General features: G+C 56.1%; 1 long non-coding RNA gene across 1 annotated transcript; it reads right to left on the reverse strand.

Annotated features, from left to right (window-relative positions):
* Positions 1-5,220: 5,220 nt before the first annotated feature.
* Positions 5,221-12,677, reverse strand: LOC123328664. Its single transcript, XR_006543656.2, has 2 exons — positions 11,339-12,677; positions 5,221-5,617 (listed from the first exon to the last, which is right to left on the reverse strand). It is a non-coding gene; the product is annotated as an uncharacterized LOC123328664 (long non-coding RNA).
* Positions 12,678-17,580: the final 4,903 nt, after the last annotated feature.

Below are 17,580 nucleotides of genomic sequence, written 5' to 3' on the forward strand. Positions count from 1 at the left end.
CTGGAGGCCCCAGGAGCGGGTGGGGCAGAAAGGAGGCCTCCCTTCAAGTCCACACAGCTGCCTCCAAAGGGCCTCCCCTGGAGGTGGGCCTCCACCCTCTTTCCTGACTCTTTCCCACCCTCCCATCCACCCAACCACCCACTGGAACTACTGAGGCCAGAATGTGGAAAGGGCGGGTCCCCCAGCTTGTGTAGCAGAGGTGAGTCCAGGGTCCTCATGCTTGGAGCACCCCATCCTTCTTCTTTCACCAGGGGACAGAACAGCATGGGTGCTGAACTCTGTCAAACAAGGCTCAAAACCCAGCTCTGCCATCTACAAGCCGCAGGGCCCCGGGCAGACTTCTTCATCTCTCTGTGCCTCCATCTTCTCATCTATAAAACGGGGAGAATAACCGTCCCTCCCTCACAGGGCTAGAGGGATGAGTCAGCAGGTTCCTGCGGGGTCACAAACCGCTGAGCCACTGCACCCAGCACGTGGTAAGTCCTCAATAAATGGCAGCCCCTCAAAAGCATCAGTGGAGGGACTCCCCTGGTGGAAAGTGTTAGCTGGTCAGTCGTGGCCAACTCTTTGTGACCCCATGGACTGTAGCACACCAGGCTTCTCTGTCCATGGGATTCTCCAGGCAAGAATACTGGAGTGGGTTGCCATTTCCTTCTCCAGGGGATCTTTCCAACCCAGAGATTGAACCTGGGTCTCCTGCATTGGCATGCAGATTCCTTACCGTCTGAGCCACCAGGGAAGCCCTGTCTCTGGTGATCCAGTGGTTAAGAATCTGCTTTCCAATGCAGGGAACACAGGTTTGATCCCTGGTCAGGGAACTGCAATCACACATGCCAAGGAGCAACTAAGTCCTCACGCAGCAACTACTGAGCCCACGCTCCAGAGCCCGGGCTCCCCAACCAGGAGCCAGCGCAGTCAAAAGAAAAGAGCATCAGCTGAGCTTCTGAGCTGGGCGAGGGCGCTCGTGCCAGGTGAAGACCCTAGGCCCGTGTTTGGAGGCCTGTTTCCTTATCAGCAATGCACATCCATCACCCTTCAGAATGGGCTGGGAGCTCCATGAGGGCAGGGATCGGGGCTGTCTTTTACTCTGTGTGGGCCCCTCACAGGCTGGAGCCTGTGAATGAGTGATGAATGCTGAATGAGTGAATGAATGAATGAGGCCAGAAACCATCTGCCTCCCAGGGCAGCATCCCAAGAGAAGCCCACGTGGCTCCAACCTCTGCGGGGGTCACCAGCCCAGGAGAAGAGGTTGCCAGGGTTGCCAACGGCTCGGAGGCTTCTAAGAGTCTCTTGACAAAAGGATCAAAGGAGGCAGATGACAGAAGGGCAGGAAATGGCTGCTGGTGGGTGGGGGTGCAGAGCCCCCTCCCCAAGCCAGGATGAAAGAGGCACAGGAAAAGGACACAGATGGACCGGCCATGGGCAGGGTGGGGGGTGACAGGATGTGGACAGAGGGTCTCCACCACTTCCCTTTGCCCAGAGGATGAACTTGATGGTTTTCTTCTCCTGCACTACCCTCCTTTCTACTCCCCACACCAGCAACCAGCTCTGAACCCAGCACTTGGAGAACACCCAGAAAGTGTTTGCCAAATCACTGTGTGCATGAATGAATGAACGAATGAATGAAAGCTTTTGTCAACTATTCCTGAGCTTTCCAGTAGTGAAGGAGAGTGGGTCAGTCCAGGGAACTTTGACATAAAAATGCAGAGTAAACGCCACTGGTTGTTTCAAGGAGAATATTAATAATAATTAGGACTAGCTGATATTTTATAATAACTATAAATGGAGCATCAGTTCAGTTCAGTCGCTCAGTCGTGTCCAACTCTTTGCGACCCCATGAATCGCAGCACGCCAGGCCTCCCTGTCCGTCACCAACTCCTGGAGTTCACTCAGACTCATCTCATCCTCTGTCGTCCCCGGACATTTAAAAATTGTGAATCACTACGTTGGAGACCTGTAACTTATATAATATTGTACATCATCTACAGCTCAGTTGGTAGAGAATCAGCCTGCAATGGAGGAGGCCCCGGTTCGATTCCTGGGTCGGGAAGATCCACTGGAGAAGGGATAAGCTACCCACTCCAGTATTCTGGCCTAGAGAATTCCATGGACTGTATAGTCCATGGGGTTGCAAAGAGTCAGACACGACCGAACGACTTTCACTTTCATACTTCGATTAAAAAAAAACAAAGAAAAATGAATAATTATTACAACCAGTGCTTACTAAGCAGTTATTATGCACTGGGAGCTCAATATCTCTGCAGTATTTCCCCATGATCTCCAGTGACTCCTCGCCAACTCTATGATGCGTTGTTAGTTTCTAGAGGAGGAAACTAAAACTCAAGAAGAAGTAGGGGCAAGTGGTTAAGAATCTGCCTGCCAATGCAGGGGACATGAGTTCGATCCCTGGTCCAGGAAGATTCCACATGCCGCAGAGCAACTAAGCCCCTTGAACCACGATTACTGAGCCTATGCTCTAGGGCCTGCACTCCACAACGAGGGAAGCCAAAGCAATGAGAAGCCCGCACGCCACAAAGATGAGTAGCTTGCTGCAACTAGAGAAAGCCCACGCAAAGCAACAGAGAACCAGTGCAGCCAAAAATAAAATATATAAATACATTTAAAAAAAAGAAGCAGGGAGGAGGTGGGCATGGAAAAAATAAAAAATAAGCAGGATCTTGTTCCAAGTCACCAGCAAGTCAATGACTGAGCTGACATTAAAATTAGTCTTTCTGAGTCCCTGAACTCTGCTCTTAAATACACATTCTCAGGCAGATGGCAAAATGTCCTCATCACTCATGTAACCATTGATTCACTTCCTCATTCATTCATTCGGAGAGCATTCACTGGGCTCCTCACCATGCCACCACACCCTGTGTCAGGCACCAGGGCTATGCCAATGAATGAAATAGGCACAGTCTCTGCTGGCTCAGGACTCCAGGTCAGGAGGGCAGTGCTCCACCCGGAATGAATTCATCACGTTCTGGAAAGTACTGGGAAGGAGAAAGCTGCAATGCAAAGCTAGCGGATGCAGGGGACCTGCCCAGTCTGGGGGCCTCAAAGAAGCCTTAGCATGCAGACGGTGGGATAGGAGGGCGTCGACGGCAGGGAAGTGTGGACAGGTGGCGGGCGGGCAAAGGGGGAGGAATGGATGGAAGAAAATAACAGTCATCACCCTGGTCTGAACAGACACTCTTCATTAAGCTCTTCCTCTCCACAAGCACCTTGCATGGATTATTTTACAAATCTTTACAATAACATGGAGCAACCGGTGCCTTTATCATCATCATTGTAATTGGAAAGATCAGCTCATGCAGCTGCTAAGAGGCAGAACCAGTGTATGTCTGATGGGGGGTGGCTTGGGGGGGTGTCTCAGCTCCTGAGCCTAAACCCAGCCTCTGAAGGAGAGCCTCCTGCAACGTGGCTAGGGGTGCGCTGGACCCACGGGGACACAGTGCCGCGGGAGGTGGTGTTCCTCCTTCCTGTGTCACCCACCAGTCCTCCTTAGGCTGAGAAGGGCTTCGTGTCCGGAGGGGAATATTCAGGGAGGGAACGTCTCTCTGAGCTCAAACCAGCTGGTGCTGCATTCAGAGGGTGTGGAACAAAGATGCCTGCCAGGGCTTTTGCCCAGGGTTTGAGAGCCTGAGCACGGCAAACGTGGACCCCAGCCTCGAGCTCTGGGTTGGCAGAGGCTGCCATGCTCCATGGAGGCAGGGCTGCAACGGCCCCATGTCACCCATCTCTCCATGTCCCCAAGCTCTGAAGACAAGGCTGCTTTCCTGTTTTTCCTTTGAAGGGAGAGAGGAGACCTGAGATCCTCCCCAGGCTGGGCTGGGAGTCCTGAGGGGTTGGGTGGAGGACTGCTGTCTCTCAGTGCTCCTCCCCATCATCTAGAGGATGCAGGGCATGGGGTAGAGGCCCCCACTTAACAGCCAGAGCAGTTCCCAGGGCTTCGGTCTAAGCAGGTCACTGTATTCCTGAGTCCACAGTTTCCGAGCACCAGCCACATACCTGGGCCTGTGTTGAGTGCTTCCCCAAAGTACCTCCCTGAATCCTACGTGGCAGAGGCTGCTGGCTGCTGCCCAGTACCCATTCTGCTATCACACCTTTAGTAATAGCAACCCCCTCTCCAGGGTTTTAATGAGGCACACGGCTGCCAGGCTAAATACTACATTTCCCAGTATCCCTTGCAACTAAGGCAGGTCATGTGGTCAGTTCTGGCCAATGGGATGTGAGAGAGATGATCCAAGCGCTGTCCAGCTCTCCCTGAAAGAGGAGGAGCAGTCTCCACCTCCCGGGTCCTCCCAACACACAGGAAAGAATTGGGAGGGGAAGGTGGTGGCCATCTTCCACCTTTTGGATGGAGGTAATTCCCTATGGGGGACTTCCCTGGTGGTGCAGAGGGTAAAGCGTCTGCCTACAGTAAGGGAGACCTGGGTTCGAACCCTGGGTCAGGAAGATCCTCTGGAGAAGGAAATGGCAGCCCACTCCAGTACTCTTGCCTGGAAAATCCCATGGATGGAGGAGCGTAGTAGGCTACAGTCTACGGGGTCGCAAAGAGTCAGACACGACTGAGCGACTTCACTTAACTTCAATTCCCTATGGAATGAGAGACACAAAAAGTGGCTAGGCCCTGGACCAGCTCCCAGCACAGAGCCCCCTAGACTAACCCGAGAAGGGAGTCAGCCCTTCTCTCCGTGAGTTGCTGTCCCCTGGGTTCTGCTAGAGCAGCCGGACGGCATCCTATCAGGAGACACAGAGGGTCCCAGAGGGAGGTCCATGTCTGTTGGAGAGTGATGAAGCTGAGATCTGAACCCAGGACGGGGAGGAGTTGACCTGGAGCCTGGGCTCAAAGCTGCTGGGCTGGACATACTGCTGCACACAGCAGGTGCTCAATACATGATTTCCAGGCAGATGGATGAATAAATGAATGGGATGCTTTCCAGGGAGAATCTAACACTAGGAGACCTGATGGCGCTGGGCCCTAAATGCTGGTCGGTTTTCCTGATAGGGGCTGCAGCACTTACTTCTAATCTCTATGCCCAGCATCCAAAGATGATCACCCTGGCGGTGTCCTCCAGTTTATAAAACAGCTGCTTTACATTCACTGTCACCTTTAACTGTGACCCCCTCCTGCGAGGTCAGTGGGGAAGCATTGTTATTATCCCCATTACAGGCAAGCAAACAGTCTCTGCACACAGTTTAACTGCTTCACACGTGGCAGGTCTTCTCATTTCTTTAACAATGTTTTCTTACAAATATGCGAACATTAACAACTTTTAAAATATCATTGTGAAAGAGGAGTAGGATGTGGGAGTGCACAGGAGAAGCCCATGTGGGGGGCCCACCCAGGAAACCAGCAGCCTTTGGACTTGATGATGACACTGAGACGTCTCTTCCCCTCGCTGGCACCTGTTTCCCTTGGTGTAAAATGAGGGAGTTGGAGAAGATGGTCCCCCTCTCCCTGTTCCCATGCCAGTTTCTGCTGCTCTGTAACCCTGGCGTGGGAAGTGGCCAGGGTCCCTGCCACTGAGGGTAGAAGTAGCCCCACAGATGGTTGGCAGCACGGCTCTGAGTCTGGGTCACATGTCAGTTCTCTGAGACTCAGTGTCCTCATCTGTTAAATAGGAATGATAGTAAAAGTAAGGACATTGTTCATAGGATTGTCATGTCAGTTAGATGGGTTTAAACATACAGCGTCTGCTTCAGTAAGTACTCAGTTCATGCTATGGATATTATGATTATTGATTGTTGGTTATCACTAATAGTATTATTAATCATTATCATGAAGGGCTAATGAGCATTTACAGATGACTGCAAGAGAAAGCAGCATGTCCAAGTGTTAAGCAATGGCAGTTTTGTTGGAAGGCCAAGGGCTGTGGGCTTGGTTCCATATCCCTTGGGTGCCTCTTCAGGGCCTGTGGGTTCCCAGTCTGAGCACTGTAACCTGTGGTCACCTTCTCTCTGTGTTAATTTTTCCCATCAGCTTCACTTGGGCTGGTCAACTACATTAAGAATGGAAATTCCCAGTCTCGGTATGGAAAAAGCTCTCAAAGTTGCCTCAGCCGATCCTCTTCCTGAGTCATGGCTCTGTACACACACAGACACACCCTATCTGTCCTTGAATACCTCCCCAGGTAGGATACTCACTACCTACAAGGCCGCCCTGACAATTAGTTTACCTTGTGAGGCTGAACACCTCTCTGGGTGACCTCCCCTAGTTCTGCCTTCTGGGTCTTCTCAGAGTAAGTCCACATCCTCCGCCCCAACTAGTCCCTCAGGCACCAGGAACAGAGGCCACTAAATCATCTCCTCCCCAGCGGACGCCTCCCCAGTGCCTTGATCACACGAGTGGAGCAGAAAAGAGGCTGTGTTTGCACACAACACTGGCTCAGGGGATCAGATGATAGAGTCCTGCAGACAGCTCAGAGAGCCACGCCGGCCTGCAGTGCCAGCCTGCCTGCTCACCGCCAGCCCAGGTTCTCTCCTCCTGTTGGCCTGGCCATTTCCCTTTGTACCAGAACAGCAGGCAGAGAAAAGGCAAAGATTTGCCTGAAGCAAACACATCAAATCCTTCCGCAAACACACATTCCCCAGAACACTGACTCCAAAGATAACCAGAAAGAAGAGGCTTACTTGATTAGATTTCTTTGGGGTCTGTCACCTAATTTTTTGCACATCTTAGCCTGAGGTCCCTGTAGTGACTGTACATTTTTCCAAGCTATTCACAGGCAGTGAATATATACTCTTATCTATAGAGAGCCTTGTAAGTTACACTGCTGAGACCAGTGGTCCTGCAGACAGCTCTCCTGTTTCAACCTCCTTGTTCCCCAGTGCCTTGAAATGGCAACCCACTCCAGTATTCTTGCCTGGAAAATCCCATGCATGGAGAAGCCAGGCAGGCTACCATCCATGGGGTTGCAAAGAGTCAGACACGACTGAACAACTTTACTTTTTTTCTTTCTTTGTCCGTCTAAAAGTCGCTTTGCCTCACCTGGCCTCAGTTTCTCTATCTATAAAATGGGGACAATAATTGTCTCTACTTCTTAAAGACTTTTTGTGAGTGTCCAGTCAGGTCAGCTATCTGAAACCTCAGATCCAGTCCCAGGGACACCACTGATCTTTAATAAGTATTAGAAACAATTAGCTCTCAGCTTGAAGGTGATCTTGGTACACTGGTAAAATTGGCCAGAATTAGGTGTGATGAGGGGCTTCTCTGGTAGCTCAATGAGTAAATAATCTGCATGCAATGCAGGAGACCTGGGTTTGATCCCAGGGTCAGGAAGATTCCCTGGAGGAGGAAATGGCAATCCACTCAAGTACTCTTGCCTAGAAGATGCCATGGACAGAGGAGCCTGGCAGGTTACAGTCCATGGGGTAGCATGAGTAAGACATCAGATCAGATCAGTCGCTCAGTCGTGTCCGACTCTTTGCGACCCCATGAATTGCAGCACACCAGGCCTCCCTGTCCATCACCAACTCTGAGTAAGACATACTTGCTGACTAAACCACCACCAGGTATGATGAGTCCCCTTTGCGAGAGGGACTTGGTCGATACATAATGTTTTGGGTGTCTCAAACTTTGCTGAGCTTGGGATTGTACCTGAGGGAGTTCTAAAATGCAGAGTCCCAGGCCCTACGTTCAGAGAGCCTGATTCAGTAGGTCTGGAGGGACCCAGGTGTCTGCAGTTTAACAGTGTCTCCACTGCCCCTAACATCCCATCCCCTCCTGAAACTGGGAATAGGTGTTACTTCTAAATGTCTTTTAATGGTTTGCTCCATACCTGCCCTGTGCTGAAAGCTGAAAATGCTTTGCCAAACAAGACAGAGGCAGCCCCGGCCCCTGGGAGCTCACCACCTAACAGGGGACATTCCCTTGGGGTCATTTGAGGAGTCTGAGTTCTGGAATGAGCAGGAACAGCTGTGGGAACTGAAAGGTCAGAAGAGATCTACCTCCTGGTACTGTGTGGTTGTTGTCACAAGACAGAAAGTCTCCTAGGCTGGAGTGCTGGGGCATGAGGGCCTTGAGAAGGAGGGCACAGGCTGGCTTGGAGGAAAAGGCTGCTCTCCCTGACCTTGCCTGGGCTGGAGCCATGGTGGGCATAGGTGAGAAGGTGAGGTGGTGGGTGGTATATGCACTGAGGCAGTTCAGGGTATTGCCCCTAGAGTAAGACCTGGGCTGGAACCCCAGCTGCATTCTGTCCAGCTCTGTGACCTTGGGCCAGCGACTTCCCTCTCTAAAGCTTTCTTTCCACCTCTACAAAGGAATAATTATGTCCCCCACCTCCAGTGGCGATTTACCAGAAGATAATGAAGCTTCAGGTTCAGGGACTCCTGTCAAGGCTCTGGGCTTAACAGTGTATTCATAACTTCGCGTTATTTTTCTTAAAGAGGGTCCCCAAGATGGTAAAAGCTTCAGGCCTCAGGAAACCTAGATCTGCCCAGGTTCACCTCACACAGCTGTTGTAAGATTTGTAGAAGACGGTGGGAGAGGATGAGATGGTTAGATAGCATCACCGACTCAACGGACATGAATGTGAGCAAACTCCGGGAGATACTGAAGGACAGAGAAGCCTGGTGTGCTGCAGTCCATGGGGTTGCAGAGTCGGACAGGACTGAGCGACTGAAAAACAACAGTAAGATTTGGTGAGAAGACAGTAAACCCTTTGGCAAGCCTGAGTCTGGAAACAGAAGCCTGCTTAGTTCCTGAGCTCTGGAAAATATATTGGTGCCCTGAACAGTGTGTCCTGGGAGGCCAGGACCTTCTCGAGAGCTGCACCCACTTCTATTCTGACAAGCCCTGGCTCCCAGGGCCTCAGAGCTCCAAACCTCTTCAGCAGATGGGAAGCAGGGAGGAGAAGGCTGGAAGGAGGATGAAGGACGTGGGGAGAGGAGGAGGCTACAGAGGAGGGAAGGATGTAGGGCGCAAGAAGATCCAACTGAGGCTCACGGAGACCCCTCTGGCTGCCTTAGGCATTAGCCTTTGAAGGGCCAGGCAGTGAGAAGCCTGCCAGAGGTGAGAGCCCTGGACAGAGAACTTGGGGTTGACTTGGTTTTGATAATGACTTTCAAATGTCTGAAGCCAAGGGAAGATGCAGGTTATCCAGCACCCAGAGTTGGGGTAGGCGGGGCATGGGCTTCCCTGGTGGCTCAGTCAGTAAAGAATCCGCCTGCGATGAGGAAGACCTGAGTTCAATCCCTGGATTGGGAAGATCCCCTGGAGGAGGGCATGGCAACCCACTCCAGTATTCTTGCCTGGAGAATCTCCATGGACAGAGGAGCCTAGAGAGCTGCAGTTCATGAGGTCACAAAGAGTCGGACACAACTGAGAGACCGACACACAGCCCAGATTTGGGGGGCAGGGGAGAGGGAAGGATATTGGGGGCCTTGGCATGTTCCCCTCAAAGTGAAGAAAGAATCTCCCCTCCTACACCCCACTAGGTGCCAGGCCTTGCCCAAGGGCCCATTTTACTGAATCCTCACACCCACGTCTTTCACGTTATCTTTCTGCTCTTCTCCACCCAGCAGATGACAGAGTGGAGGCTCAGAGAGGGCAAGTCCCTTGCCTAAGGGCACAGAGCCGGGGAGAACACAGTACAGACCCAGAACCCGACCCAGCTCTAACTCCAGGGGAGCCTGACCGCGCCGCAGTCCACGGGGTCGCAGAGAGCCACGAAAAAGACGCGACTGAGCGACTGAACGGAACTCCGAATTCCTGCTCTTAACCCTCTTCTGCCACCGGCCATCCTCGGCTCTGGGCACAGGGGACCCTAGTGGGCTCGCAAAAGAGAAGGGAACGAATGAAGTCAGAAAGGAAAGAATTCGCAGCCAGGCTCTTGCCACGCCACCCCCCAGCCCCAGTCAGCTCTTTTCAACCCCCGGCCTCCCGGTCTAATTGGGATGTTTCTGAGTTGTCTCTGTTGTTTCCGCGGATTCCCCCGCGCTCCTCCTGGAGCCCACCCCGAGGCAGTTTTCTCACAACAGGACCCCCGGCGTGGGGATGCCTCCCGACCCCCCGAGGCCCAGCGGGTGAGCCGCGACCCCAGTCAGGCGGGGTGGTCTCCGCAGCCGCCCTCCAGCTCCTCGGCCTTACCCCGCCCCTCCCCTTCCCGGGGCAGCTGAATAATTGATTCGCCCATAAATAATTGATCAGTGTTGCGCGCGCGCCCTCTGCCCCCCAGGGTGCGGGGGTTCCCCAGCAGGGTTGGTGGGGGCAGGGGGACGGGGCCCGGGGGCGCAGTGTGGCTCTACGGGCCTTTTTCTCTCCCTCTCTCTCCCTCTCGCTCCCTCGCGCCGGCTTTTTCCCTTTTTCTTTTTCCTTTTTTTCTTTCCTGGAGCGGAGCCCGGCGCCAGGAGTCTGGAACCAGCTTGACAAGCTTTTGAGTTATGGAGCGGGGGAGGGGAGGGAACGGGCGGGCGGCCCGGGGAGGGGAGGAGGGGGAGAGGAGGGGGCGCCGCAACGGGTGGGGGCGGGGCGGCGGGCTCCGGCGGCAGGGGCGCGCGCATCCCCACGGAGAGACCCTCCCCGACTTTGGGCCCACTTTGTCAGAGGGTCTGCTGGCGGCGGCCGGGAGGGGCCGGGGTTGGGGCGGGGGGGTGGGGGGGCGGGAGCAGGCGGCGGAGCGCGGGGGTGAGTCATGCCGCCGACCCGGCGAGCAGCCCGGCTGGCGGAACGAGCCCGGCTTTAGAGCCGCAATAAATGAGGCCCGGGGAGGGCGGCCGGGTTTACATGTACGGCCTCGAGGGCCCGCGGCCTCCCCCGCCGAGCAAGACATTCCTTTCCGCTGAACTGGGCGCCTGGGCCCGCGCCGCCGCCGCGCCCAGCACGCATCGCCCTCGGCGGCCTGGCCCCGGGGGCGGGGAGAGGCGCCCGGCGGGACAAGGAAGGAGCGGGGAGCTGGGCCTGGGGTGGCCCCGTTATTACCCCTTACGCTGTTCCCCGGGAGCTCACTGAATCCCCAGCTGCCGGGGAGGGAAGGGCCCGTTTAATGGGTGGGGGACCTGAGTCCAGGGAGGGTCATCACTGCGGCGGCGGGTCGCTCTGCTGCCTGGCCCGGGTGTCCGAAACCCCCACCTCCCTCCGGCCACCCCATTTCTTTGCCCGAGTCCTGAGATTCTCCCTTCGCCCCTCTCCCCTGGTTGTGACTTGGAGGCTGGTGACAGCCCTGGGAGCCGAGGGCGAGGCGCTCTGTAGGGGCACCTTACCCTCAGGGTGAATTGGACTGCGCACTTTTCCAGAAAGCAAAAAGCAAGCCTGAAGCATCTGACCTCACAGGATCAGACGCCCCCAGCCCCAGAGCCAGGCAGGGATGGGAGGGGTCTGGAATTACTGGTTTACCAGGACTGGTTGGGGCGAGGTTTCCAGACCCCTTGAGGTCTCCAGGGGTCCCAGTGTACCGCCAGGAGGCTGCTAACAGAGACGCAGGGTCCAAGCATGCCTTCACCTGAGCTGCAGTTTCTGGTCGAGCCATAGTTGTTGTTTGAGTATCAGAGTTGCCTTTAGTGGCTCCCAGTGTTTCTCCTACCCCAGGCACCCCTGGGTGTCTTCCAGCCCTGCCTGCTCCCAACCAGCTAGTGACCTGCACCTCCTGGGCTCCGGAATATCACAGGCCCGGCCTCGGCTTCTGCCTCTGTAGCCTCAATGGCCGCCTTCACCACTCTGCTTCTCCTGCTCGTCTGTGAGATGGGTTAGTAACAGTGCCAGCCTCGCCTGGGCTATGGCACTGATACGGTGCCAGTCTTGACTTAGCACAGAGTCTGGCACTCAGTAAGCACTCAGTACAGGGTCACTGTTGTTGGAACCGGTTGACTGTTATTACAATTATTTTTGAAGGACTCACCAAGGCCTAGCGAAGTCCCCCTCCCATTCCCCCCAAGCAGAGCCGTGAGAACGCTGAGCCGGGAGCAGCCTGGCTCCTCCCAGTCCCCCACTGAGCTGAGTGTCGAAATCCTCCCAGAGAAGCTGCTGGGCAGAAATTTCCAGTCTCCCTGGCAAAGCCCGGAAGAGTTTGGGTGCGGCTCAGAGGCGCAGTTGGGCAGGCTCTGCGGGGGCCAGGGCTGGGGAAGAGCCCCCAGATGTTCTGCAAAGGGGCTCTGACCCTGATCCTGAGCAGTACCCAGCTTCCAGCTCCAGCCCCAGGGCTGCCGCAGCCCAGGCAAGAGCTCATTGTCCCGCGCTGGTCAATGAGGTCTGGGCGGGAAGGATGCTGGTCGTACCCCTCCTTTGGCAAGCCCCTGTACCCCAGGTGTGTGAGTGAGCCCCTGGAAGACGGGATAACAGGGTCCCTGTGAGCATCCCACAAGTGGGGACTCTTTGCTTTAGTGACTTCCTGATTGTGGGGGCCATCAGGCCACCAAGAGGCCCTCTTTGCTGATCCCTTGGCCCCCCAGGAGGACCAGAGGCCCCCGATCTGGGTGGTGGGTCTCACTGAGGCTGTGGAGAAGGGGCCCAGAGAACCCACCAGGGACCTGGCAGACAGGCTGACCCTTACTTTGCTCACAGGGCTGTATGACCGGGGGTCACAACTCGGCCTCTCTCTACCCTGTTCTCCCCTTATCTACTAAACAGACAGTGATCTGTGAGTCTCACTCATTAGAAGTCAGTCAGGTGCCCTGGAGTGGGCAGAGACAGGGGTCGAGTCCCAGCACTGCCCTCGACCTGACCGTCGACCTTGGGCAAGTCTGAATGAGACAGAATAGGACTGAACAACTCCCGTGAGTAGAACATGTCAGCAGCTCTCTGCTTCAGCCCAGTGCTGGGTGTTTTACACACACTGTCATCTCACTGTTACTCGTGGAGGGAGGTGTTAGTATTGACTTTATTTTCCAGATGAAGTAATGGAGGCTCAGAGAGGTCGACTGAATTTCTCAAGGACACACAGCTAGGAAATGAGAGAGTCAGGATTTAAACCCGGATCTGCTGTCTTGGAGACTGAATCCCTAAAGAAAAACCAAATTGAACACTTAAAAAGAAATTTTTTTTTCAAGCACCTACTATGTGTAAGACATTGAGGGAGGTGGCAACAAAAGGAAGAATGTGCGGAGAAGCCCATAGTCGAGTGAGAACGCATGACTCTGATGACTGTCTTGTGAAAACTAGATTTGAAAAGAACCACCATGAAGACCCCTGGAGCTGTGGGGCACCAGGAGAGAGGTGAGGGGCTAGAAGGGCAGGAGCTGAGAGAGGGGGCAGATGCCTGACAACAAGGAAGTCTGGTCTGGAGCAATGTAGAGTTTTGGCAGAGGCCCCTGGAGGCTGGCATAGCAAGGGCAAAGGCATGGCAGCTTGAGGGGAGAAGGTAGTGTTGCTGAAAGCCTTGGAAGAGCTGCCTTTGCTGTATACACGTGGGAGCCTCTGCAGGTCTTTGAGTGGAGGTGGGTACTATCCCATAGGAGTTGGAAAAAGGCAGTTCTCTAGGCAGGGAAATGTCCTGGAAACCTACACCCAGAAGACCAGAAGGACAGCTCAGGATGCACCGTGGGAACTTTTATAGTGTTTCCTTCAATTTTTTTTTTTTTGCCTTGTCTAGGTATAACTACTCCAAAAAAAAAAAAAAAAAGAAGCCAACTTTCAAAGGAGAGAGGAGAGCTGGGAGGGATGTGGGAGGCTGCAGCAGGACTGAGCCAGGACTGGTGGACCCAGGCCACCTCTCTTGACTCCCGGCTTTCCGGCAGCTTGAGTGATGGGTGATCTGGCAGCATCTTCTCAGAGACAAGTGGGGCCAGGGCCGTGGGACCTGGAGACCATCCTCTCACCTGGAGCCTGAGCCTCCCCTGACTGACAGCTTCAGTCTGTCCCTGCTCGCCCCAGAAGACTGTCCCTCCCAAACTCCTCCCCCTTGTGGGACACAGGCTGAGCCTTAAATCCCCTTCTGGGCTAAATGGGGACAGTTATCCCAGGGGCCTCCCTCTGTCTTTGAGGACAGACTGTCCCCTGTAGGAGCACTGGCACTGTGCTGGGTGTTTTAGGGACAAGTGTCTCTTAATCTGAATAGAATCCAGCAGAAAAAGGAGAAAAAAGTGTTACTCTTCCCAATGGACAGATGCGGAAAAGGGGCTCGGTGTCTTGCCCAAGCTTCACAGTGCAGGGGGAGTGGGATTCTCACCTAGGATGGGCTCACCCGGGAGTCCTGACCACTAGGCTGTCCTGCCTTGGGCTCTTCAGGAGAAAGTCCACCCCTCCTGTCTCCCCAGATCTCTTGCCTTTGGCCTGCTCTGGTTTCTAGAAGAGGGGATACAGTCACCGCCCCCCCGCCCCGAGCCATTCTCTGCCTGGGATGCCTTTCCTCCTCCTCCTCCCCGCCATTTACCAGGCGAACTCCTACTTCACTGGTGGAGCCCAGCCAAACCCTGACTTCCTTCCCAGAGAGTCCCAAACTGTACCTCCTGTCCCCTGATCTGTGTTCCCACAGAGCTCCCCGAGAAGGGGGGAAAAAACTCAGGGGACACGGCTGGGACATGAGTTCCAACCCAGCCCTGCCTGGGCAAAGGGGAGGGGACAGTCAGCTTGTTCTGGGTACTCAGAAGGGCAGGACTGGGGCAGGGTGGACGTGAGAAGGAGGAAGTCCTTGGCTCACCCAGGAAGAGACCGATGGGCCACCCCTGTGACTAGTTGGCTTAGAGGCCAGGAGAAGGACAAGTTCCAGAAGGAGAGGGAAGCAGAGATCCAGACTGCCTAGCAGTGTCTGGCCGGCTCTCCACTAGCCCAACACGATAGCCAGGCCCTCCCAGTGTGTGTGCAACTGGGCCTCTGTGGCAAGGCTGGGGGTGGGGGGTTATGTTCCGTGCACAGGGGCCCTAGACGCCTACACCCAGTGAGCATGCGCACAGAGAGACAAAAGCCTCCCCTGAGAGCCCAGAGAACCCCCCACCCCGGGGTGGAGACAACCAGCTCTGGGAGCAGAGTGGTGTGGTTCTTCCTAAACTCAAGAGAATCCCCAGTGCCGAGAATGGTAACTGGCACACAATGGCCGCTTGCACGTTGGTTGGGTGGATGACTGAGTGACTGCCTGATCCCAGGCCCAGGGAGGAGGACCAGGAGCCTGAAGTCTGTCTGCCTGCTCCGTTGTGAGGCAAAACTGCTTGGGTTCTGTGAGCCTGGGAGAGGCGGGTCTGCAGGCAGGCTTCAAGGGGCCAAGAGGCAAGGGATGGGGACTGGGAGCACCATGGTGAAGCCGCTTTGTCTCTGGTGATGCACCCTCTGATCCCTGGGTATTCACAGCACTGAGGAACTTTCAGGTGCCCCCAGAATCCCCAGCGGGGACCCCCACACACAATTCCACAGTGGGCATTAAAGCTGGGTCTGTGGACTCAAACATCTCACTAGCTAGACCAGTGCCTCAGTGTTCTGGTGTGCTAAGGGGCCTGATGGAGCCCCCGAGGCACCGGTTTGCCGGGCCACCCACTTCCGGGGGTGACTTTGCACCAGCCCCAGCCTCTCCCCAGGCCTCAGTTTCCCCACTTATATAGTCAGATCCTGTGACCCCCTCTCCCTGCCCCAGGCCAGACCTCGCACACAGCAGATTCCCCCCTCTGACTGGCAAACAGCCCCTGGGACTGCCCGGGGATCCACGGACCAGCATGCGCACACGCGTGCACACGCAGAGGCATGCACACGGTTAGGCATGTGCACGCAGGCCCATGCTCCCACAGGCATGCACGTTCACACAAGCAGACACACACTCACACCTTGCAAGCACACCCCACCCTCACACTCAGCCCCTTGCCGTGTGTCCCGGCCCTTCCCTCCCGACGACCCTCACCCTTGCCCAGGGCACTCACACCTGCTCACACTCACGCTCCCTCACACACACCCCACATCGGCTGGGCACCGACAGTTGGAGCGGGCGGGGCTGGGAGCGGGAGGGAGAAAACCCGCGACTCCGCCGGGGAAGAGGGGTGCGGGGTGGGGGGGGGGGGTGCTGCGCGGGCGAGGGAAATGACAGCCCGCGGTCCCCCTGAGTCCCGGCTCATGAATATTAATATGGCGGTAATTAAAATGCAGGGACGCGGCAGGATGGATGCGGTGCCTCCGGAGCGCTGGGGAGCGCGGCGTCTTCGCAGGCGGGGTGGAACCCGCTCCTCGCGGGCGATCAGGCTCCGGGGCCGGGAGGGTGGGGGAGAGCTGGGGGCCGGGGCCGGGGTCTGGGATCTTTTTCGGCGCGGCCGAGCGTGGCGGCCCCGCGTTCCCACCCGCGCCCTGCCCCAGGCCGGGCCGCCCGCCAGGCCGCCGTTTCCCGGAGCCGGCCCCCTCCCGCCCTCGCGGCCCGGTGATGTCATCGGCACAAAACTTTCCGCTTCCCGGCCGTCTCGGGGCCCTGAGTCATCGCCGCCCCCGGCCCGGCCCGCGCCGTCTGTTTGTGCAGAGCTGAGCCCCGCGGGGCCCCGGCCTGAATTCAGGCTGACACGGTCCGGAACCGCGTGGGGCCCCTGAACCCCACGCTGCGGGCAGCAGGGGTGGGGGCGGCGCTCCTGGGGGCTGTGGAGTCGGCTGGGGCGCCGGTAGGGCACACTCTGGGGTTCCAGTCTCAAATCGCCTTGACCTTGGGCAAGTCCTTTAGGCTTTCTGAACTCACGTGTCCTCACCTGCCACTTAGCAGGTGCTCCACGAATCTTCCCAGACTCAGTAAGTACATTGTACTGCTGGGTGACCCCAGGCCCAGAGATGGGAAGGGACTCGTCCAAAGTCACACAGCACATGGGCAGCAGAGCTGGGTTTCTGGGCCCAAGTCCTTTCTGCCTTGCCACACGCTCTTAACGACCTAGGGCTGAGGACCCATTGGGGCATCTGCTGAGCGGGCAGACCTAACAAGGTGGGTGGAGGGGCATGTTCTGTAGCAGGCCCACGGTGGGGGGCGGGGGGTGAGTCTAGGCCAGTTTTCTCATCTCTAAAAGCAGGGCTGAAAATCAAGTCAGAAATAAGAAAAGGCTCCAATAAGAAAAGACCATGCAGTGTGAAGGCTAGGGGGCAGCTGTTAGCACCGTATCCAGTGAGTGGGCCCATTTGGAGTCTGAGGACCTGGGTTCAGCTCGCTGGCTCTCGGCCCCCTGTCCCCCACACCTTGCTCTGCAGCCTCAAGGCAGGCACTGACAGCTGGGCCCTGTGCCAGAGCTGCCACCTTCCGCCTCCCCGGCCTCCTGGGTGCTGGGGATGCTTGCTAGCAAATGCCCACCCCACCAGAGACGTAGGGAGACTGTACCCAAAGCATGGCCACTCTTAGGCTCTTCCTTGGGTCTTTGGCCTATAACCTCAGGGCCCAGTAGATAGATGGAAACGAAGACCCTTCTGGCTGCTGCTCTCTGGGGCTGAGCAGGGATTAGGTCTGGGATCCCGGACCACACAGCTTCTCAGATGGGTGGTTGTGGCTCAGGCTGTTCCCCACACGCACCCCCAGGGCCACCCAGCGTCTCTCCTGGGTCCAGGCCTGCCCTTCCCGTGGGCCCGTGTGTGTCCGTGTGGCTGAGCCCTCCTGACCCACAGCCCGCTCCTGCCCACACCTCCCCACTCCTGCCCACACACTCCCCCTCAAACATCAGAGAAAGATTCACCCCGAATCCCTGCCTCTCCCTACCCGCCCCCCC

The sequence above is a fragment of the Bubalus bubalis genome, chromosome 12 (genome assembly GCF_019923935.1).
Source record: "Bubalus bubalis isolate 160015118507 breed Murrah chromosome 12, NDDB_SH_1, whole genome shotgun sequence".
Lineage (NCBI taxonomy): Eukaryota > Metazoa > Chordata > Mammalia > Artiodactyla > Bovidae > Bubalus > Bubalus bubalis.